We start from the raw sequence: 23,859 nt of genomic DNA on the forward strand, positions 1-23,859 counted from the left end.
ACAGAATTGGACTTGAAACAATGTTCGATTGTTCCTGAAAATATCAATGCCAGAACAATGGTTTAGGTAGGTGTGGGCTTTTAGAGATACTTTCGCACGATTTTAGATCAAGTACCGGTCACATAAATTAGTAGTAGAAAAGTTTGCTATACGTGATTTTAATTGGTCTAGCTGATTCCCTTCTATATCAATACAAGTTCGGTAGAGATTCTGCCGACTGTTTCAAAAAAAAAAAAAGGTCTAGCTGATGTTTGATATTTGATACACCATTTTGATTGGTAGCTCGAAGAGATACTTTAGCACGATTTCAGGTCAAGTACGGGTCACATAAATTTGTAAGAAAAAGTTCCTATATGTGCTTTTTTATCCTCCCACATGGTATTGTACTTGTTAATTGATGCCTTTTGATGTCAGCATGTAAGAATTTACGTAATACAAGACTGCCCATTACAAAACATGGCTGAGGCTGCCACGGAACAAGATCACCCATTGGTCCTGAAGTTGCACTCTAGAGTCACCATAATGCTCATTTACGAATTCAAATGGCACCTGTCCAGCAGAACAGTTCCATTTGACTTTATTTTTGCCAAGACCATTTGCACAAGCCAATATACATTTACATCTTCCTATGACAGTATATAGATACTGTCATACATTTGAGTCAAAACCTACACTTGCACTGCACTCCCTGTCAGGTATTCAGAGATACCGGGTGCACTCCAAAAACGCGAACGGCTTAACAAGGCAAGTCAGCATCCGTCGCAAAAGAATACACAAAAGAACACACATCTGAACTAGAAATTTCACTCCCTCTGCGAGGAACTGACATTGCACACTCGGCACAAGCTAAAACCAGATGACTTGACAAGTAAAATTGGAGAAAACACAGAGCTAAAGGGAGAAGCAAGAATTTACAAAAGAATGGCTCGTTGAGCACTCTATTACCTCAAAAACAAAGAGCAAATGCACCACAACCAGAAAAAATTGTAGGCCGCTGCTGCTGACTGAAGCAGGTGGGTGCAGGTCCATTTGTTAACTCACTTGCGCACAAAAAAATAACAAGCAATCACTGTAATCATAATAAGTATCCTTGCCAACTTGAGTTGATGGATAACTCTACATAATTGCACAGTTGCACTTTGATTCGACCTTTGGGGGCTTCATGCTGCCTGATGTCCTTGAAAATTCAGGAACTGACCGAACAAGTACAGGATCTTTAGCAACCACTTCCATTTTGTCAGTTTCTGTGACTGTTTCACCTTCTGATCTTTTCCTATGTCTTGGCGTTCGTCTGTGGGGTGGTTTCAGTGAACCATCACTCCTTGGAATGGATTGTCCTACCATGGTAACTGTTGGGCGAAGAGCAGAAGCAAGTTCTGATTGCTGCTCGTGCTCCAGTCCAATTGTCGCAGCCCTGTATGCAATGTCATGTGCAATGGAACTGCAGAAGAGAATTGTATCGGTAGCCTCTTCTAATGTGAGGCATCTCTGAGTTTGTTCTCTTGATCCCTCAACTGTAGCCAGTGATTCTTCTAAGGTCAGACATAAATCAGTGTTATTGTTATAACAATTGACAGCAACAAATATGGTAATCAAATTCAAATGAAAACAGCAGCAAAACAACAGTGATGTAAACAGAAATGCGTATAATTGACTTAGTTGGCACTTTAAGCAGAACAAAAATGCATTACAATCAATACCAAGGTTACAAAAGTCCTAGGCGCTAAGTGAGTGATGACCCTCTGCCTAGAGCTTAAGCATGTTTAGGCATTCCTAAGCATTTTCTATTGTAGCAAGGGTGAACGGTACAATTTTGGAAATCAACATGACACGAAGCAATCTATGTGGGAAGCAATCAACGTAGGCAGCCCAGCACGTAAAGAAGCAATCTAGGCTGCCCAGCGCGCCCATGGACCTTTCAGCCCAATAAAGGGTCCATTCAGGGGTTTGATTAAAGGTATGGCAAAGTGTTTTGAAAAAGTCGAAAAAAGAATTCAAATTTGTAACTTTTGGATTTTAAAAACCAAAAAGATGAAATCCCAATTGACTCTGAGAAAATATCTTCTGTGTCTCCCCATTGAATCCATCACCTGGCCGGACCCCCCCCCCCCCCCCCCCCCCGAGGGCCCACAGCTCAAATCCGATGCAAAAATAGATTGCCCATTGCACGCATCCCAAATCCCAGCTTGTGTGCAGCAGAGGGGGGAATAAGGAGGAAGGAGCTGAGCAGGAAGGGAGCTCTCACCGTGGAGCCAACAGCTAAAAGGAGGGGTGTAGGGGTCAGGCACGCAGTGCATTGCTGGGAACTGACAGACACCTAGTTACCGTTTATACCTCAAGGCGATGCACTCCTCTGCTGAGCACTTTAGTGTGCCCAAGCGAGCACCTAATACAGCCTTTTGTAGCCTTGATCAACCAAGTTTAAGCACATGTGCAGTGTATTGTGTGTATGCAATCTCAGGCCCATACGTCTTATCTTTCCCTTGTATGTTATCTAAATCGAATATGGATACATATGCAGTTGTAGATTATATTCCTCTCTTCTAAATCTAGTACTAACTACTAAGTATGCATTGAACGAAACCTCAAGAGCATATTAGATTGTATTATGCTCCTTCACACTTAATAACATAAAGAAACTACTTTCTTCGTATTATGACCTTCAACAAATGAAGGGGGTATTTGGTTTGACCTAGATTTACACAAGCTTAGACAGCCATAGTTTTCTAGTCAAGTTATGAGCTATCTTTAGATAATATCTGCCTTGTCACACTAACCAACCACTCAGAATCCTTTTTTCTCCACTCTACTTATGTACTTCCTCCGTTCCAAATTATAAGTTGCTTTGACTTTTTTGGTACATCCATTTTGCTATGCATCTAGAAAAATAATGTCTAGATACATAGCAAAATGGATGAACCAAAAAAGTCAAAGCGACTTATAATTTGGAACAGAGGGAGTACGTGAATTGGTTGTAATACAACCAAGGATACAAATTAGTCAATTTTACTGGTTCAGTTCAGTATGGTGGGTTCCAATTAATTGCCATTAATAGTCCTAGTCGTCCCTTGGACTCAATTAGAGCAACCAGAAACCTGGTTGTCCGATTAGTCATCGACTAATCATGATTAATCATCGGATTAGTTGGATGACTAGACAGGCAGTTGCGAACTGGGCTACAGCAGATCACTGGGCTAGGATGGTCAAAGCCCAATAGGGTTTCTCTCCTTTACCACTCCACCCGCATCCCCAGCTGCCAGGAGCTCGTGCACCCATTGCCGGCCACCGGCGCAAGTGCACAACAATCCCTGCTGCCACCGGTCTTTCCCTCCTCCCTTCTAGCCTTCCCAGCTGTTGTGCCTCCTCCCTCCTGCTGCTGCTGCCTCTCATCCCCACCTCAGCTGTGCGGGGAAAGCTCATGGGGCACGAAAAGAAGCACCAGCTCTCTTTCCTGACTCAACCAGGTCAAGCACTGCCGGATAAAGGATCTGCTCCCGCTGGATCACACCTCCATCAATCAAGGTCCAAGGGAGCAAGAAGATGAGCTCCTCCTCCAAAGGCTAGTCATTGCTTGGTCACTCCTCTCTGCAGCTTGTCTTTCCTTGAAGCTTGATGCTGTTTCTAGTAGCAACTGTGTCACACCTCTAGTCTTGATGCTTGATTTATACTATATACGCTATAGGTCCTGATATATACAGATGACAAGGACTGAGTAGGGTCGACTAGTCGCCTGGTTGGTACTATGGCAACTAGGGTCGACTACCGTTAATAACATTATTGGTAACCATCGACAACTGGCTGGTTGCTGGTACTATTTCAGTTCGCAATTCGTATTTAGTTCTTTTTACACTTACATCCTCAAAATATTGTGCTTGTTTTGTTTTTGATTTGACAAGCCTTGACACTAAGACAACATCAAAAAAGGTATGCAATCAGCTTGTGTTGGCAACAAAATCACTTGAAAAGATGCTGCTCCCTAACTCCCACGTCCAAATATTGAAAACAGAAAATAAGCGCTATTGAAAAGTCACTACAATACCAAAAGGAGCCTATTTACAAAAAAAAAAAAATATATATATATATATATATATATATATATATATATATATATATATATATATATATATATATATAGAAGGGCAGGCCTGGTGCAGTGGTGAGAGCTGTCTCACTGAGTCACTAGGTCGCGGGTTCGAAGCAGCCTCTCCGCAGATTTTGTGGGTGGGGGGGGGGGGAGGCTTGCCTCGGTTTTTCCCTTCCCCAGACCCCACTCATGTGGGAGCCTCCGGCACTGGGTCTGCCCCCCCCCCCCCCCCCCCCCCCCCCCTTTATGTTTTTTCAATAAGGATGTATGATGTTCATATTGAAAATGCTTAGCAATACACATCATTTGCAAGAATACTAAGAACATGATAGAAAACCAGAACTTTTGGAGCTAACAAGTGAGTACAAAAAGTTAGCAAGTCATGATTACATACCATTACCAGGAAGCCCCATTATGTTGGCCTCTGCTGCAGGAATCAACACATCCTCCTCAGAGATGACAGACACACAACCATCATCCAACCTATTTGCCTCATCAGGATCAGGAATTGTTTCATGCTGCATTCGGTAACTATTGATGCCACAATCATCATCTGGGTGTTCTGGAGTGCCAACTGAGGTACCTTCTTCAATTTTCTGTATGCAACTTTCCTCAGGAGTCAGAGAGAGTGGGATATTGCTACATGTTTCGGTATCTGATGAACATGAGTGATCACTTATGTTATCTTTGTGAGCCATCCTACCTGTACATTGTTTCTGAATCACTACATCTTCAGTTGAACCAATGTCAACATTAACAATAGCCTGTGCGGCAGACCAGCACTCTATAGCGCTTGAGAGTGTGTACTTACACGGCTCATTAAGTTCTTCAGTACAAATCATGGTTCTTGGAACACTGCTTTCTGAATTGTCAGTTAGGAAGCCAGTATCTACAATTGTATCACCCCGAGGACAAACTGAAACTGAACAAGTGCTAGTTGACATATCAGACATGGATGCAATGCTTTTACAACTCATGGTACCTACTTATTTGAGACTTCTCAAAGTCATGACGATTACTACTTTTAAGGCGTTCCAAATGTCCAGATTGCCTTGTAGACCCTTGATCAATGGAAGAAGAAGCTGATGAGCTATCCAATCCAATGGTACGCTTCAGCGTACTGACACCATCCCTTGTATAATAGGGTTCCGAACAGATAATGTTTGTACCAGCTAAGGGTCTCCCTTCTATAACAGGCCATTTGTTGCTGCTTGACTTCTGCAGCAAAAGTACTGAAACCCCAGCGCCCTCTGTATTTTCAACCTTTAGATTTGAATGCCCAGCCTGATCCCTGTTTACAAGAACTGTCAATGGTAAGTGTATCAGAGGCAAATTCAATGCTTTGATACACTGACCTTGGCAGGCATTGGAACACCTCATTGTGGTGGTTGGCAGTTTGATCTCTTAAATTATCACACTCAACTACAGATGCTGGTTCCGTTTGTTGATGATTATTTATGCTACATTGATGGGATGAAATATCAAGGCTATTTCCTCGGGAAGAGTTGCCAACATCATTTGGCCATAAATTTTCAGTAACATTCTCTCCATGCATTCTGTTGGTTGTATGCATTGTTGACTGGTATTGAGGACACTTTTGCAGACAATCAGCTGGAGGTTCATCATTCACCAGCTGACTGTCAAGAGATGACTTCTTGATATGTTCAACATGATCTGGAGTAATGAGAGGAGCTTCCAATGCAACACAAGGTTTAGAACTTCTGTAGTCTTTTCGATGTTCTTCTTCCAAAGTCTCTATCTTGGGGTCCACAAAAAGAACCTCATCTACTAAACCACATTCTTCACAGAAATCAACTTCTCCATCATCTTCTATCGCATTAAATAACTTTCCACACCTAGTGCATGTTGCCATTTTAGTTTGCCCAGCCTTAGAACCGCTTGCGACATTACATGGAGTCTGAGCTATTCTACTTCTTTCCATATTGAGGCCCTCTACGTTACTTTCCGCATATTTTTCTGTGCTTGGAGATTTTGGGCCACTTTGAGTAGCAGACAAACTGTGCTGATGACCACTGAATCCTTCATCCAATTGATCAAACATAAATATATCATCATGAATCAAGGAACTAGGTGTTGCTTCACAGTCACCGACTATATCACTCGGTTCTTGTTCATTACCCATACAAGGGCTAAAAGTGACACCATGGTCAGAGCTTAAATTACTGCTTGTTGTGAGTGAGGAATTATGTGACAACATAGTTGAGTGTACATTATCTCCTTTGCCAACACCAAATGTCGTGCAAGGAACACTTGATAGAAGTGGCCTGAACTTATCTTGAGGAGCTTTGCAACGATCCTAGAGAAGGGTATAGCATTTTGTTATATTGCGGACAATCGAAAGCATCAAACAAGAGAAAGGGCTCTTGCTTGCATTAAAAGCAAACCAACTGCAAAAATAGATTAGCCTAGGTGCATAAGAAGTGCAGTTCTACAAGAGAAGGTACAATGAACATTGAAATGACTACAGAACAGTATATGACATGTAATCATGTACCAGATCATTAGGAGCCATCAATACGACTGATCAAATACAACGGTGGCCTCAAAATACAAGAAAAGTACAAATCATCTCTTTGTTTCCACAATCATGTGAAGCAAAGGCAATGACAACATACTTTCACGCGAAGGTGTAACAAAAAAATATAAGGATAGCAAACTTTTTCAACTTACTACATGAATTACTAATTGGCTCCTAGGGGGATTGTACCATGCAATGCAGAACAAATATTACATCATACTAAAAGTAAAAGTAATGTAACAATGCTTACCATCAACCAGACTGCAGAATCAAAGGACCTCTTTGGAGCAGTCTTGGACGGCTTCTTAGGTGATGCAATAGTTCTGGATTTCATTACTGACAAGTTCTTTCTTAGGGCTGGACTACTGGAGTAACTAATTGGCACAGACTGCATAGACTCTAGATCATCTTCAGCAGAAGATGTTGCAGATGCTTTGCTGTACGAGCTGAATCGATCATTGCTATGCGATGAACTGGCTCTTCTTGATGGAGTGGGAGACATAGATTGCCTTCTACCTCTCCAATTCATGTCCAATCCACTGAAAGATGAAGGAGATCCACCCCTTGAACGGGATACTGGACGATCTGACAGAGATGTGCGTAGATTCGGAGGTGCGTCAAAAGAGAAACCAGGGTCACTTGATTGCCAACCTTGAAGTTTTGGCGAAGATGGCCTGTTACTGGTTTTAATAGGCGAAGTTCCTCCTTTTCTGTTTAAAATTGGGTCACTGGAGCCAGTACTCAACCTCCTTGAAGCAGGACTTGGTGACCTTTGTGGAGGGGTTGATGTCTTAGAAGCTGGAGGAGTTGAAGACCTTCGTGATGGTGCTGCTGGTTGCAAATGAAGTGCAGGGCTGCTTCGTGAAGAAGAATTTGATGATCGAGTCCTTGTCAACACAGTGCTGCTACATGAGCGTGGTGATGGGCTAAGCCTACTTGGGCTTGCACTGCTTCTGTTAGACCTTCGAGTACTTTCCATCTGTGTAAAATCAGAAAGGAATATTCACACTTCAACAGGTAGGTCTTGTCAACTGAAAATTATGAATGCAGGAACATGTCATGAGGTGAGAACTCACTGTGGATGACCTCGAAATTGATATTGGCTTAATCTGCGGCCTGCCCCTATGAGCCATACCAATGCGCTGGTCTTCTTCATCATCCAATGAACGAAAAAGTGGGGTCTCTGGTGGAGTCAACAACCTATTAAGCCAAAAGTTAGATGGTAGACATGTGATGGCTTACATTCTGACATACAAAATGCCAAATTGCTAATAAAACAATTGACAACTTATATGGTGGGTGGTTTAGGCCCTGGACCTCAACAGCAGTAGACATGGAGATAGCGTGTTGAAACTCAAGTTCCCTAACTTAATGAACAAGGCAAAGCCAGACCATGCCACCAGCCCTAGGCTGAGCGGCCCTGGATTCAATGCCAGCTGTAGCTGCCCCTGGCCACACATATACCCCACATGACACAAGCACTATAAGTAAGTGGAGTCTTACTGTTTTAGAAAGGACAAAAGTCAAGTAAGTCCAACAAAACATGTGAAAGGTACAGTCTGCAAGCATCAGAGTTCATAATGATGGTTGGGACCCTTGCATCATTTTTTGTGTGCACTTCAGATAAGAAAAACCTGAAACTAACTAGACAGGAAAAAAGAAATGGAAAACTAGCTCATGAAGCTTCTTGAGGGGTACAGGAATCACACACCAATCAGAAACCGTCACTCAGCAGAGATGAGATGTTGGGCCATAAAGCAACTACTCGACAAGAAAACAAGCACATGCCATGTTTGCAAAAAAAGTAGAACTCGATTATCCATATAAACTTATTGTATGCCAAGAATAAGCAGAACTAACAAGAGAAAGATTTTAACAATAGGTTATTGTTTGATAGTATTCAGATTGATAACTGCTTTTCGTTGATGAAGCGCCTAGGGCAATGTGGCCTAACCGATCTAATTATGTCGCCTAGCCAGCAATTGTACAGTGACAGGTAAAGGCATCTGTTCCTTTATATGGCCTGATAGAATAGTTGTAGACCGAACAAAAGCACCAATCTTACAGAGAGAATGCTTAGTGAGGAATAGTAAAAAGAGTGAAATGCACTGATGGTCTGGCAAGGTGAGTTCGCTCGCGCAGGCAAGGCTAGGCAAAACTAGCCTGGGGACCGAACACGCCCTAGGTCCCTGGACTATTAATTTGCAGTTTCACCTCCCTGAATTTGCTAGCAGATTCTGCAGAGATCAAAACCTTCCCTCCCTCTCCCTCTCTGAACGTCGGGGTGGCGCAGACTAAGCTGCTCCGTGGCTAGTTTCTTGCACATCAAATAAGGAGTGCCTGAGATTACTATATGATTTTATTACATTTTATGCATTCATACATCATCGTTAGGCAACTCATTCTAAACAATGGGCAGGTGTAGAGACACACCTCACACCCAATATGGGGGGGTGACCTTCATATATATAGCCAATATGGCTGGGTATACAAGGAATACAATCAAGTATACATAGCAGGTGCTAATCATAGTTAATCACACATAGACTTGCCTAATACATAGCTAATCACACATAGACTTGCCTAACACCCGCCCGCAGTCTAAGCGGGAGGATCCCAGACGCATAGACTGGACCTGAATTCAGTAAATAGCTATACAGGAAGGCCCTTGGTCATGATGTCTGCGAACTGGTGAGAGGACGGCACATGAAGGACCCTGAACTTGTCCCAAGGCGACCTTCTCACGGACGAAGTGAATATCAATCTCAATGTGCTTCGTGCGACGATGATGAACGGGATTGGTTGTCATGTAGACAAGCGCTGACATTGTCACAGTAGACAACCGTCGCCGAAGCAATGGGAACATGGAGCTCCTGCAGGAGCTGGCGCAGCCAGCAACACTCGGCCACCACTATGAGCAACAGCACGGTACTCTGCTTCTGCACTGGAGCGGGAGACCGTGGTCTGACACTTGGAGGACCAAGAAATCAGATTGTCGTCGAGGTAGACACAATAGCCGGAGGTGGAGCGCCGAGAGTCTGGGCAGCCAGCCCAGTCGGCATCGAAGTAGGCGACCAGTGACTGAACAGGGCCGACACCAATGTGGAGGCCGGAGGAGAGAGTGCCCTTCAGGTAGCGTAGAATCCGCTTGATCATCGAGAGATGTGGCTCGCGGGGATCATGCATGAAGAGGCACACCTGTTGGATGGCGTATGCCAAGTCAGGACGGGTCAGCGTGAGGTACTGGAGTGCGCCAGCAAGGCTCCGGTACGCGGACGGATCAGCAACAGGGGCACCGGCGGTGGCAGAAAGCTTGGCATGAGTGTCAACATGTGTCGCCGTAGAGTGACACTCAGCCATGCCGGCACGTTGAAGGAGCTCAACAGCGTACTGTCGCTGTGATAAGAACAAGCCGTCGGCGGAGCGAGTGACGGAGATGGCGAGAAAGTGATGGAGTGCGCCCAGATCAGTCATGGCAAACTCTGAGTGGAGACGCCCAATGATCTGCTGTAGAAAATGCCGTCGAGGACGCAGTAAGTACGATGTCGTCAACGTACAGAAGCAGGTAGGCCATACTGGTCCTGTCTTTGTAGACAAAGAGGGAGGTGTCGGAAGCCGAGGCGACGAAGTCGAGCTGGCGAATGTATGTCGCAAAACGCTAGTACCAGGCTCGGGGAGCCTGCTTCAGGCCGTAGAGGGAGCGCTGCAACAGACACACATGATCAGGAAAAACAGAATCGACGAAGCCTAGGGGGCTGCTAGCAGTAGACAGTCTCCTCCAGATGTCCATGGAGAAAAGCAGTTCTTGACGTCTAGCTGATGAATAGGCCAGGCGCGTGAGGTAGCAATGCTGAGGACAGCCCGGATGGTTGCTGGTTTGACCACCGGGCTGAATGTCTCGTCGTAGTCGATGCCGTGGCGCTGGGAGAAGCCACGAACCACCCAGCGAGCCTTCTGGCGGGCGAGGGTACCATCGGAGTGGTACTTGTGCTTGAAGATCCACTTGCCTATGACCACGTTGGCGCCGGGTGGCCAGGGCACGAGGCGCCATGTTCCGTTGTCGATGGGCACCTTGTACTCCTCAGCCATGGCCGCACGCCAGTTTGGATCAGCCAAACCGCTACGGTAGTTGGAGGGAAGTGGAAACGGAGTGGTTGTCGCAGAGAGCCCCACATACCGCATAACCGGTATGGCCCCAGACTGGGTCCGCGTGATGTGTCGTTCCTGCTGTACGGGAGGTGCCGAAGGAGCTGTGAGCGCCGTTGGTTGCTGTACAGGAGCAGTAGCCGGCTGTACAGGAGCAGTAGCCTGTTGGACAGGGGCAGGAGGCTGCTGAGCAGATGCAGGAGCCGATCCTGGTGCTGTAGAGGATCCGTCATGCGCCCGGGGACGCCGGCTGTAGACAAGCCGGATGTCCCGCGGGACAGCCGCTGGAGGGGCAGCCGCTGGAGCAGCAGCCGCTGGAAGAGCAGCAGATGGTGGAGCCGCTGGTGGAGCAGCAGGAAGTACAGGGCCGTGGAACAAGATCGCGGGGTCGTCGGTCAGCTCCTCAATGAAACTGGGATGTGACAGCCCAGCAGCAGAGGGCAAAGGTGCAGGACGCACCGACATTGTAGTACCTGCAAGCAAAAAATCCAGGTCGCTTGGCGAGGACCTAGGAGGGGTAAAGCCCGAAGGGAAAACAAGTCTCATCGAAGACCATATGGCGAGAGATGATGACGCGCTTAGTGGCCATGTCGAGGCAGCAGGTACCCCTTGTGGGAAGAGGGATAGCCGAGAAAAACACATGATGTGGAGCGAGGAGAGAGTTTGTGGCGAGCCTGTGGCGGTCAAGTTCGGATAACAGAGACACCCAAAGACACGTAAGTGGGAGTACTCGGGAGGTTTGTTGTGGAGGAGAGTATATGGAATGCCGTAGGCGAACAGCGGAGCATGGACTGCCTGTTCAGAAGGTATGTGGCTGTGGCGAGCGCCTCAGCCCAATACTGAGCAGGCATGTGTGCATGGAGGAGCATCGTGCGACTGATGTTGTTCAATGTGCGAAGAAGACGTTCAGCCTTGCCATTTTGTGGGGAGGTATATGGACACGAGAGGCGTAAATGAATACCACGGGAAGCAAAGAGAGTATGGAGGGTATTGTTTACGAACTCAGTGTCGTTGTCGGCTTGGACAACTTTGATGGCAAGGCTGAATTGAGTGTGGACATAATTGCAAAAATTTGCATTATGTGTGGAGACTTCAGATTTGGGAGTGAGGGAAAAGGTCCAACAGAAATGAGTAAAATCATCAAGTAAAACGAGATAATATTGATACCCGGATACACTGGCAATCGGGGATGTCCATACATCACAGTGAACAAGTTCAAAAGGCATGGAAGTATATGAACTGGAATCTGAAAAAGGGAGACGCACATGTTTGCCAAGCTGACAAGAATGACATAGCAGGTGCTCTACTTTATTACCGCTGATGGACGCATTACGACGAAGAATGTCAATGGTGGCGGAGCTGGGATGACCAAGACAGTGATGCTCTAGGTCGGTGGAGATGGCAATGCTAGCGTGTGGAGCGGAAGATGCAGCAGGGAAGGTGTAAAGATCACTAGCATTATTGCAGCGAAACATCACGCGTCGGGTCGGGATATCCTTGACAGAAAAACCAAGAGCGTCAAATTCTATAGAGCAATTGTTGTCCCTAGTAAATTGACGGACAGATAACAGATTGCAGACTAGAGATGGGACAACTAAGACATTATTTAGATGAAAATTGGACGCTGGTGTATGAAGAACAGACTTGCCACGACATGAAATAGGAAGATGTGCACCATTGCCAACTGTAATGAAAGAGTGAGGAGGATGACGAGAGAGGAGTATACCATCCAAGGAGCTCATGTGGGAGGAGGCGTCGGAATCCAGGACCCAGGGATGCTGGCCCTGGAGATGCGTCTGATTGAGTGCAGCGACAAGACCATCCTAGTTCCACATGGGAGCTGGTTGAGAGACGTGGAGCGGCGCAAATGTCGTGGGGGGCTGCGTAGGCGCGAAGGCCGTGTGAGCCTGAGGAGGAGGGGCGCCAGCCGGCCTGCTGAGCCGAAGGAGGGCCCTGTGGCGCCCATGGATTGTAGCAAAGCCAGGGGCCCATGGGTCGGTATTGACCAGTCTGGCCAACGCCACCGCGTTGCTGCGCAGAGCCGCTGTTCCAACGCCGGCCCTTGCCCTTGCCCTTGCTGTGTTAGTCGCTGAATTCTCACTCTTGGTAGTAGGAGAATTCTTACTCTCATCGAGAGAGGATGACACTAGGAGTTGGGGCAATTTTCTTGTCTATTTCTCACACAAACTCACACAAAATGCCATGCCAACCTGAGGGGTTGGGGTTACATATTTATATGCTGCTAGCCAGCCAAGCATATGCCAAGATGCTAGTCTAAGATGCTAATATGCTGTCCTAGCTAAGATGCTGTCCTAAAAACAGAAAAACAGCCACAAGGACCATGTGATCATCACAGCCCCACAAAGACCAGCCACACATGAGACTTATCCATCATTCTCCCCCTAAGTCTTGTGCGTCGTCTTGTGGGAGAGTTGAATCATCCCGGTCCTAGAGCAGAGCTCAAGAAACTTGATCCTCCCAAGGGGCTTGGTGAGCAGGTCCGCAAGCTGGTCCTTGGTGTTGATGTAGCTCGCCTTGATGCTCCCTTCCTCCAAACAGCCTTCGGATGAAGTGGTACCTCACCCGGATGTGCTTGCTGCGTTCGTGGAACACGGGGTTCTTTGCCAGGGCCAGAGCGGACTTGCTGTCCACCCTGAGCTCCACCGCTCTAGTGTCTCTGCCGAGGAGATCACCAAGCAGTCGAGCGAGCCAGAGCGCCTGAGTCGAAGCGGTGGAGGCCGCTATGTACTCGGCCTCGCAGCTGGACAGGGCCACCACCTGCTGCTTGACCGACTGCCAGCTAACGAGGCACTTGCCGAGGAAGAAGAGGATCCCGCTCGTGCTCTTGCTGGTGTCGATGTCGCCGGCGTGGTCGCTGTCGCTGTACCCGACGAAGTGTGTCGCCCCAGGGCACCTCGGGTAGTAGAGGCCGTGGTCGAGAGTCCCCGCAACGTAGCGGATGATCCTCTTCACAGCCTGCTGGTGCTCCGTCGTCGGTCGCTGCATGAACCGACTAACGTAGCCGACGGAGAATGCCAAGTCCGGCCGTGTGTGGGCGAGGTAGCGAAGGCTCCCCACAAGACGCCGGTACTGCGTAGCGTCCACCTCCTCCGTCGTGCTGTCGCGGCTCAGCTTCAGCCTCTCCTCCATCGGAGTAAGAGCTGGGTTGCAGTCGGTGAGCCCAGCTAGCTCAACGACGCGCTTGGCGTAGGCGGTCTGTCGAAGCGTGATCCCAGAGTCATCCTGGTGCTACCTCGATTCCCAGGTAGAAGGAGAGAGGCCCCAGGTCACTCATCTGGAAGGTGGCCTTCATCTCTTCCTTGAATGCCGCCACCTCCGCATCCTTGGTGCCGGTGATCACCAAGTCGTCGACGTAGACACCCACCAACAGGGCATTACGTCCATTGCCCCGTCGGTAGATGGCCGCCTCGTGCGGGCTTTGCTCGAAGCCCATCCCCTTTAGCGTGGAATCCAGCTTGGCATTCCACGCCCTCGGTGCCTGCCGCAAGCCATAGAGGGCCTTGCGCAGGCGGAGCACCTTGCCCTCCTTGCCGGGGATCGCAAATCCCGGCGGCTGGTGCACGTAGACCTCCTCCTTCAAGTCGCCGTTAAGGAACGCCGACTTGACGTCCATGTGATGAACACGCCAGCCCTCCTGGGCAGCTAGCGCAAGGAGTCGCACAGACTCCATCCGTGCCACGAGAGCAAAGGCGTCGTCGAAGTCGACCCCCTCCTGCTGCACGAAACCTCGTGCCACCAAGCGAGCCTTGTGCTTGACGATGGCGCCGGCTTCATCCCTCTTCAGCTTGTACACCCACTTAAGGGTGATCGCGCGGTGGCCACGTGGAAGGTCAGCAAGCTCCCAGGTGCGGTTCTTCTCAACCGCATCCATCTCCAACTGCATCGCGGCGCGCCATGCCGCGTGTCTCTCGGCCTCTACGAACGACCGAGGCTCGCCGTCGTCACATGCAAGGTGCAACTGCGCCTCCAAGGTCCTCCAGGTCATGAGGCACCAGTCCCGGCACCAACTGGTCGCCGAGAAGGTTCTCCATCGTACGGTACCGCAACGGCTCGCCGTCGTGGTACGCGTCGATGCGCTCCTCGTCGTGAGAGCGGAGTAGCGAGCTCAACCGGGCTATGCTCGACACGAGCTGGTGTTGGAGTAGACGTGCCCGGAGAGGTGCCTGTCGGTGCTGGAGTGCGTGGCGTTGCCGGCTGTGGTGAAGCCGGCGAAGAACTCATCGCAGCCGAGGTCCTGGCTGGAGAGCGTGGAGCTTGTCGGAGTAGCAGGCGCCGGGGTCAGTGGAGGCTCGGGGACTGGGGTAGACGCGCTCGCCGAAGAAGAGCTGCCTACTCCCCCAGCTCCCTTGAAGTGGAGGTACTCGACAGTGAAGTCGTCGTAAGTCGGAGCCGAGCCATCGTCCACCGCATTGTCCCACGCCCATCCTCGCCCTTCGTCGAACACAACGTCGCGCGCCGTGCGCACACGCTGTGTCTTCGGGTCGAGGATGCGGTAGGCCTTCGAGCCCTCCGCGTAGCCGATGAACACTCCCGGAGTGCTCCTGTCGTCGAGCTTGCTGATGTGGCCAAGCTCCTTGGCGAACGCGAGGTAGCCGAAGACCCGCAAGTGGGAGACCGCCGGCTTGCGCCCATGCCAAGCCTCGTACGGCGTCCTGCCGTCGAGCGCCTTGGTAGGCGAGCGGTTGAGGATGTAGACGGCCGTCACCACCGCCTCTCCCCAGAAGACAGCCGGCATCCCCCTCTGCTTGAGGAGGGCCCGAGCCATCCCCACAACCGTCTGGTTGCGCCGCTCGACGACGCCGTTCTGCTGCGGGCTGTACGGCGCGGAGTAGTGGCGTTGAATGCCCTCGTCAGCGCAGTACGACGCGAATTCAGCCGCCGTGAATTCGCCGCCGTTGTCGGTGCGCAGCACGCGCAGCTTGCGGCCGCACTCCGCCTCCGCAGCAGCCTGCGCGCGTCTGATGGCGTCCGCAGCCTCTCCCTTGCTGCCGAGGACCATCACCCACATGTAGCGGGAGAGGTCGTCGACGAGCAGCAGGAAGTAGCGTCGTCCTCCCGGTGTGGCCGGTGTCACCGGGCCACACAAGTCCTCGTGCACGAGCTCGAGCCTCTCCTTGGCTCGAAAGCTCGCCTGCTGGGGAAAGGGGAGTCGCCTCTGCTTCGTCAACACGCAGACGTCGTAGAGCTGCTCCACATGGTCGAGGCACGGCAGGCCTCGCACCATCTCCGTGGCACTGAGCCGCTTCAGGGCCTCAAAGTGAAGGTGCCCGAAACGCTCGTGCCACTGCCACGCCTCGTCGTCCCGACGAGCAGCGAGACAGAGGGGTTGTGCCACCTGCACGTTAAGGACGTAGAGTCGATTTGCGCTTCTGGATACCTTGGCAAGAAGGCGACGACGACGATCCCAAATCCTCATGACTCCGTCCTCAACCACCACGCGCGAACCGTTCTCATCCAGCTGTCCCAAGCTGATGATGGAGTTCCTCAACGCGGGGATGTAGTAGACTCCGGTGAGCAGCCTGTGCTCACCAGACACGGCGGTGAAGATGATGGAGCCGACGCCCTTGATCTCCACGCCGGAGGCATCCCCAAACTTGACGGAGCCTCGGACGCTAGAGTCAAGCTCGGTGAAGAACTCCCGTCGACCGGTCATGTGATGGGTGGCGCCGGTGTCGAGGCACCACCCGTCAGTCTTGTCGTTGCCGGAGCTGTCGCCGAGGAGGGCGTGTGCTTTTGGCTCGTCAAGGTGGAGGAGAGCCGCTGCGGCCGGTGCCGCTGGAGGTAGCTCGATGCTGGCATGTGCCATGAACAGAGCCGGCTCCTCCTCCTCCGCCTGTGCGACGTGGGCCTGGCCGCGTCGTGGCTGTCGACAGTCCTTGGCCCAATGGCCAAGCTGGCCGCAGTTGCGGCAGGCGTCATCTCGTGCCGGCTTGTGCCTGCCGGCGGCGCCGCCCTGGGCGCCTCCGCGGGCATCACCCTCGGCACGTCCTCGCGCCCCGGCCTGGGCGTCTCTGCGCGCCTTGCGTGGCTTGCCACGCTTGCGGCCGCCTGTCGCGGAAGAAGGCTCCCCCTTCCTCCGGTCACCCTTGGCTGGCAAGCCACTGCTCCCGAGTGAGAGAGCTTCCCGCCAGTGGTGATGGGCCCCTGAGAGGGACTGTGGCTCATCGCTATCGACGACCTTGAGGCGACCTATCGCCTCCTCGATCGACATCGTGGAGAGATCCAGCAGTGACTCGATCGAGCGAGCCATCTGCTTGTACTTCTCAGGGGACGCAGCGGAAGAGCTTTTCGACAGCTCTCACCTCGCCGTAAGGTGTCGTCGCCGAACTGCACCATCTTCTGCAACAGAGTGTTGAAACGGAGAGCAAAGTCATCAACGTCCTCACCTGGCTTGAAGGCCAGGTTCTCCCACTCCTTGCGAAGTGCCTGCAGTGTGGACTTGCGGGCGCGGTCGCTGCCGATGCGTGCCGCAGCGATGGCGTCCCAAGCCTCCTTGGCAGTCCGCTTGCTGGTAAGCGAGAACTGCATCTTGGGCGGGACTGCAGCGATGAGAGCATCCAGCGCCCGTCGATCTAGGTCATAGTCGACGTCGCCGTACCAGGACTGCCTCCCACATGTGCCGCACCTGGAGCTTTACCCTCATCACCGCAGCCCACTCGACGTAGTTGGTCTTGGTGAGGGTAGGCCACCCACCGCCGGGACCGACGTCCCTGACAACAGCCTGGAGCCCGTGGTAACCACGGTACCGATCCGGGGAGAGAGAGCCACGCTGCCTGTGAAGGCCGCGCTCTCCATCGACCCGTCAGTACCGATCCGGGGAGAGAGAGCCACGCTGCCTGTGAAGGCCGCGCTCTCCATCGACCCGTCCGCCACCGTTGCCGTGCGCGCCTCCTCCAGGAGCGCCGCCGCCGCGTCCGCGCCTGTCTGGGCTGCCGCCGCGCTCGTGGGCGTGCGCGGCTGCCCCAGGAGCACCACCGCCGTGCGCGCCTCCTCCAGGAGCGCCGCCAGCGCGTCCGCGCCTGTCTGGGCTGCCGCCACGCTCGTGGACGTGCGCAGCTGTCCCACTGCTGCCGCCCGCGCTCGCGCTGCCTCCCTCTCTAGCAGCTCGAGGTCCGCGTCGGCGGTGTCATCAGCGGAAATGGAGCTGCCGATGCTGCCGCGCAGAGCCTCGACCTCCGCCGCCGCCGCACGCGCTGCATTTCGCCGCCGCCGCTGCTTCCGCCTCCGCTCTAGCTGCTGCCAGCTCCGCTGCTGCCTAGCCTCGACGCCCTTGCCGCCGCCGCAGCGGTCTCTACCGCCGCTCGCTCGCGTTCCTCTGCCGCGGCAAGTTCGGCCTCCTGCCGACGCCGCGTGCACGAGGCGACCGAGCGCTGAGACTGCCCTGCGGACATGACGCGCTACCGGGGGGCTGCTGCGTGGAGAGAGGGCTGCTTCAGACGAGCTGGGAGAGGAGTGAACAGGAGCGGCCGGAGGAGCTGCTGCTTGCCAACAGCTGGGGCTGTTGTGGGGCTGGGAGAGAAGATGAGCAAGAGATGCTCAGGCTACAGGATAATACGGCTCTGATACCAGTTGTTAGTCGCTGAATTCTCACTCTTGGTAGTAGGAGAATTCTTACTCTCATCGAGAGAGGATGACACTAGGAGTTGGAGCAATTTTCTTGTCTATTTCTCATACAAGCTCACACAAAATGCCATGCCAACCTGAGGGGTTGGGGTTACATATTTATAGGATGCTAGCCAGCCAAGCATATGCCAAGATGCTAGTCTAAGATGCTAGTCTAAGATGCTAATATGCTGTCCTAGCTAAGATGCTGTCCTAAAAACAGAAAAACAGCCACAAGGACCATGTGATCATCACAGCCCCACAAAGACCAGCCACACATGAGACTTATCCATCATGCTGCCGCTGCTGTTGCCACCGCCGCCGCCCTTGGTGCTGCTGTAGCCGGTCACGTGTGGGTTGTGTGGACCTCCAGAGTTGGCTGTGGCAGTGAGAGCACGGCACCCGCCCGGGCTGGTGCAGCCAGAGCCGACAGGTGGTGAGGAGGGCGGTGCGGGCAACCGTCTTTTCGTCATTGGCGAGACGGAGCTCCTTTAGGGCCAGCATGTCATGGGCCCTGGCGAATGTGAGAAGGACAGCGGAGTTGGCGATGTCGTCGGTGGTGTTGGAGAAGCGAGGATTGAGGCCGCGCAGAAGGGCGAGGACGAGCTGCGAGTCCTGGACAGGATGGCCGACGTCGCGAAGAGCGGCGGCCTTGATCTTCAGCCGCTGGCAGTATGCCGATATGGTGCTGTCACCTTGCACCATGGAGTGAAATTTGTTGAGGAGGAAGATGGCGCGTGGCTCCCGGTTGGCGCGGAAGATCCCTTCAATGGCCACCCACAGATCACGGGCGGTGGGGTCGACACCGTCCATGGCGAGGTCGAGGACGGAGTCGTCGACGGAGCCGGAGATCCAGCCCCGGACGCAGCACTCCGCGGCATCCCACTGAGGATCATCAGGACGAGGGAGAGCAGAGCCATCGATGTGTGAGCGAAGGCCGAACTTGCCGCACAGCGACTTGAAGAAGAACGCCCACTTGGAGTAGTTGGATTGCAAGTCCAGCGTGAATGGGATGTGGGACTTGACATTGATTGTGGCGTAGTTGTGAGCCACGATCGGGGCAGCAGCGCCAGTGCTCATGGCAGCCATGGTTGGAGTGCCTGTCGCGGGCAGGGTGCCGGCACTGGTGGCCGAGGAGAAGGAGGCCATCGGAGATGAGAGAGGGAGTAGAACAGCCGGTGAGGGTGGACGGGCGCGAGGGAGACGCGCACGTTGGGCTGCTGCGCGAGCAGGAAGGGTCGCGTGTGGGGAAGGTACGATCAGGGAGAGTCGCACAGGAGGAAAGGACAGGAAAATAGGATCTGATAGGCTGATACCATGTAGAGACACACCTCACACCCATTATGGGGGGGTGACCTTCATATATATAGCCAATATGGCTGGGTATACAAGGAATACAATCAAGTATACATAGCAGGTGCTAATCATAGCTAATCACACATAGACTTGCCTAATACATAGCTAATCACACATAGACTTGCCAAATGGCAGGAATCATCAATGAAGGGCAAGGAACTGTCGAACACTGCCCACTCCCTGTCTCTCTCCTACAGCAAGGGGTGCTCCACTTTAGGTGGCACAGCTCCCGGCTCATGGCGAGGTTCAGGACCCCAGCCTTGCAGCTCTCACACATCCCATCCATTCTCAGATCCTGTATTTTGTTCTCAAAACACTTGATTTTAAGAGCAGTATGCATCCGATGTCAGGAGTCTGACGATGAGGATCTATCACATCTGATCAACTACCTATGCCAGTAAGCCACACCACATAGGGCGTGATTGGTTGCTTTGGTGAGAGGGAGCCAGGATGGAGAGCCGGTCCAGAATGGTGAGATGCATGCTCAAACTGTGCACTCAGTCGTGTTTGGTTGTATTTGTTGTTGGTCCAGTATGAGATGAGATCTTGTTTGGTTGCATGCATGGATGGGAGTTTTGAGTGTATGACACATGGGTCCCTGCGTCATGCCTGAATCAAGCCATCCTGTATGGTGAGGGAAGTGGAAATTAAGAAGACGAAGTCGTGCTGGATGGAGGAGGGCAGATGAATGAAAGGATACAGGCGAAAGGTGCGAGGAGGACAACCAAACACGCCACATGAATGAGGTCAGATATCAAAACGGTGCAAGAACGGCCCGATTCGGCCTACCAATCACGCCCATAATGAACCAGACGACTGAGCAATTTGTAACTAGCTGCTTAACCACTGAAAATCGTATGAGAGAGTCAATTTGTACTAAACATAAGCAATAGATATGACATCCCTCACATTGCTCCACAAACTATAGTAATCATAGAAATCTTAAACTTCCGAAAGATACTATATTTGTTGAAACTAAACAAAGTAACATGTGTATTAAGCATGGAGCAAAACAAAGAAACATGTGCTATTAAGTGTGCATACCAATCATAATCATTTCTTTCACCATCAGCATTAAGCAAATCACGGTTTTCTCCCCGTGCAGCAATGTTGACACCAAGCTTTAAATCCCGAAAATAGCTCAACTTTGCTGATAAACAGGGCCAGAAATAAAGAACAAACAGTACATATCAGTTAAGTGTTAGTGAAAAAAAAAATATCAGTTAAATCACAAAGTTCACACTAGGTACAGTGTGACAAAAAACTGGGGGCAGATTACAGCAATGATATTTATGAGCCTTACAGATGGATTCATCAAAATCCTCTGCTGGTTCCAGTAAGAAGTTATCCCTCTCATGTTTCTGCATATCCTTGAACAACCTGAGTTCATCATCCTTCAATTTAGCAGGTAGAATACTCACAAAACTATGCCCCCTTGTGTGGGAGATTTCTTTCAGAGATCTCCTAGGTGATGGTGAGGGGGGCATCTTTATAGTCTATTAGTCTCGCAAAGGGAGTATAGCTATGCTCTTTCTTTTTCAGATATCAAACTGAGTCCATAGTAGTCCATTTGAAGTATCTGCAAATAGGCTTTTGTTAGTAAAGAACATAAACAAAAAATGCTCCAAAATTCAAAAGGCATTTGACATGTATCCTTGTGAAATATACGAAGAGAGTTGCTGACATTGCAAACGGGGGGCAAGAAATGGAAAGTAATAAAAGAACTCTTGGGTTGTGAGCCACGCATTGCCCAAAGTAACCAAGCGATCTCACCACCGCACAAAATTATCTACCCAATACCTCATGCTAACATAGGTAGTACTACCTTTCTAGAAAGCAAACAAACAGGATGAACCTAATAAAAAGGCCCCCAAAAGGACCCTCAAAACTTGAAGCGTATCATAATTGTTGCACTCCAAAGCCCAATCTGCCCAATCCATCACATTCTGGACGAAAAGTTCCACCCAATCCAGAGAAAACAGCCAACCCAGAGGCATGTATCCAAAAAAATGTGTCAGGAAATCAAACCAGACAAACACCACACCACTGGAAAAGCTCACATTCAAGCCGACACCATCTCGCAATCCACAAACACCGCTAGCTGCATCTGGTGCGTCAACAGGAAGATGATCGAAATGATCTACTAGCCTCACAATTATATTAAAGAAACCCTTAGAAAAAGGGGAAAAGAAAGAACCATGAAACGTCTGATATTCACTTAATTCCTCAAGCAGCACCTTGTGTAATCAAAAAAGGTGCTCGTAAAAACTAAGAATTACACACTTCACTGAACAACAACACTCTAGGATCCACTATTAACCTACCGCAATAGCAAAACTCGACCGCCAATAACATCCCCTAAGCTTTCTGACCATAAACCCTCCAGAATTGAGTTAAAAAAAAACTGAACCCAGAAAATTTGTTAGAAAATGAACTTCAGATTGGGGACGAAAAGACACCATTGTGCCATTGTGGAAGCTAATTCCAGTCTCGCGCGCCGGAGGAGAGGAAGAAGAACCTAACCGGGTCCTGAACGGATAGACGCACGCTTATCCACAGCACAATGCGTGCGGAAGAAGCAAGATTCGGTTCGCCTGGCGAGAAAGAAACGAAAAACTCCTAGACTAGGAGGAGGGAATCCGTCCAGGCAAAGCCCGACCAGGAATCACTTACCAACAGAGGAAGAAACCAATCCACCGACTCCCGGGTGGATCTCTCCGCATTCCACTGGGCGGGCGGGCGGGCGGAGGAGCGGCGCTCGGCGGGGAGGGTGGTGGAGCGGGAGCGCGGAGGATCCGGCGCAGGAAATGGCGGCGGCGAGCGCTTAGACTGGAAGCGAGAGTGTCAGGCTGCCGAGTGGAGATCCCCCTCTCGCGCTCCCGGCTCCTCCCCTCCTCCCCGGGCCTCCTTCTCCTGCAGTTTCCCAAACAGAGTGCGCTTCCCTCAGTGGCTACTGGCTATTGGGCCTTCGTGCCTGCCGCCTTTCTTCCCCGTCGTGGGAGCACAGTGGTAGCTGGGCTTCCGTCGCTCGGCGCCGCCCCTGCGGTCCGCCTCCTCGGGCCCCGCTGCCGTACCCCGTCGCCGACTTGCTCCCTCCAGGGTCCAGGCCAAAGCTCCTTCTCCCCTCCCTGTAGCCTATGGGTCAGCTGCGGGTTTTGCAGGTTTGAGTTGAAGGCTTTTAGTCGTGTGCCGTTATAAAAGTTCCTAATTACTCACGAGCCATTAAAAAGTTTGAGTTTTCGTAGGTGTCACGGCTCTCAACTCTTTTTTTTTTACTCTACATCACTTCTGTCAGATTTGGCTCTAACGATGTCAAACTACGGGTGTGAAAAGTCGAAAATATCCTCAGATCCAAATATACAATTAATTTTTTTAACATCTTAATGATCTCAAAAAAAACTCAAAACTAAAAAATTATAGAGCTCGTCGAGATCTACAACATTTTTATAAAAAATATCTTCATTTGATTCCGTATAAAAGATGTGATTTTTTTAAGACATTAATAATATCAAATCATATTTTTGTACAGAATTAAATGAAGATAATTTTTATACAAAAATTGTAGATATTGTCGAGATCTATAGCTTTCTAGTTTTGATTTTTTTTATTTGAAATCATTAAGATGCCCAAAAAAATTAATTGTATATTTAGACTTGAGGATATTTTGGACTTTTCACAACCATAGTTTGACACTGTTAGAGTTAAATCTGACGGAAGTGACGTGGAGGACAAAAGAATTCACAGCAATGATACCTATAAGAACTCAACTTTTTTAATGATTCATAGATAATTATCGACTTTTACAATGACACAAGGCTTCTTTGAGTTGGCGGCAGCACTGTCCAGAGGCTTTCGCTGCTGTTCTTCCCACTAAACACTCGAACAGTCTTTTGATGGCCATTACAGGTCATCGTCATCGGAGCCATGAGCCTTCTAATTAGAACTGCGTGCCTGACGTCATCCACACGTACTGTGATTTTCATATCAGAAACTCATTACTGCAGCTCAGTTAATGATCATTTTCCTGTAGGAGACGTAGTTCGTGCGTGTGGCCCCCACCATCAGTCTTTGGGCGATGTGAACTGATGGTATATATGTTAATGTTATAGTT

The 23,859-nt window shown here is 50.5% G+C and overlaps 1 pseudogene; it reads right to left on the reverse strand.

Moving 5' to 3' along the window:
• Positions 1-564: 564 nt before the first annotated feature.
• Positions 565-22,893, reverse strand: LOC136505311 (cell wall protein AWA1-like; annotated as a pseudogene).
• Positions 22,894-23,859: the final 966 nt, after the last annotated feature.

This window comes from Miscanthus floridulus, chromosome 14 (assembly GCF_019320115.1).
Source record: "Miscanthus floridulus cultivar M001 chromosome 14, ASM1932011v1, whole genome shotgun sequence".
NCBI lineage: Eukaryota > Viridiplantae > Streptophyta > Magnoliopsida > Poales > Poaceae > Miscanthus > Miscanthus floridulus.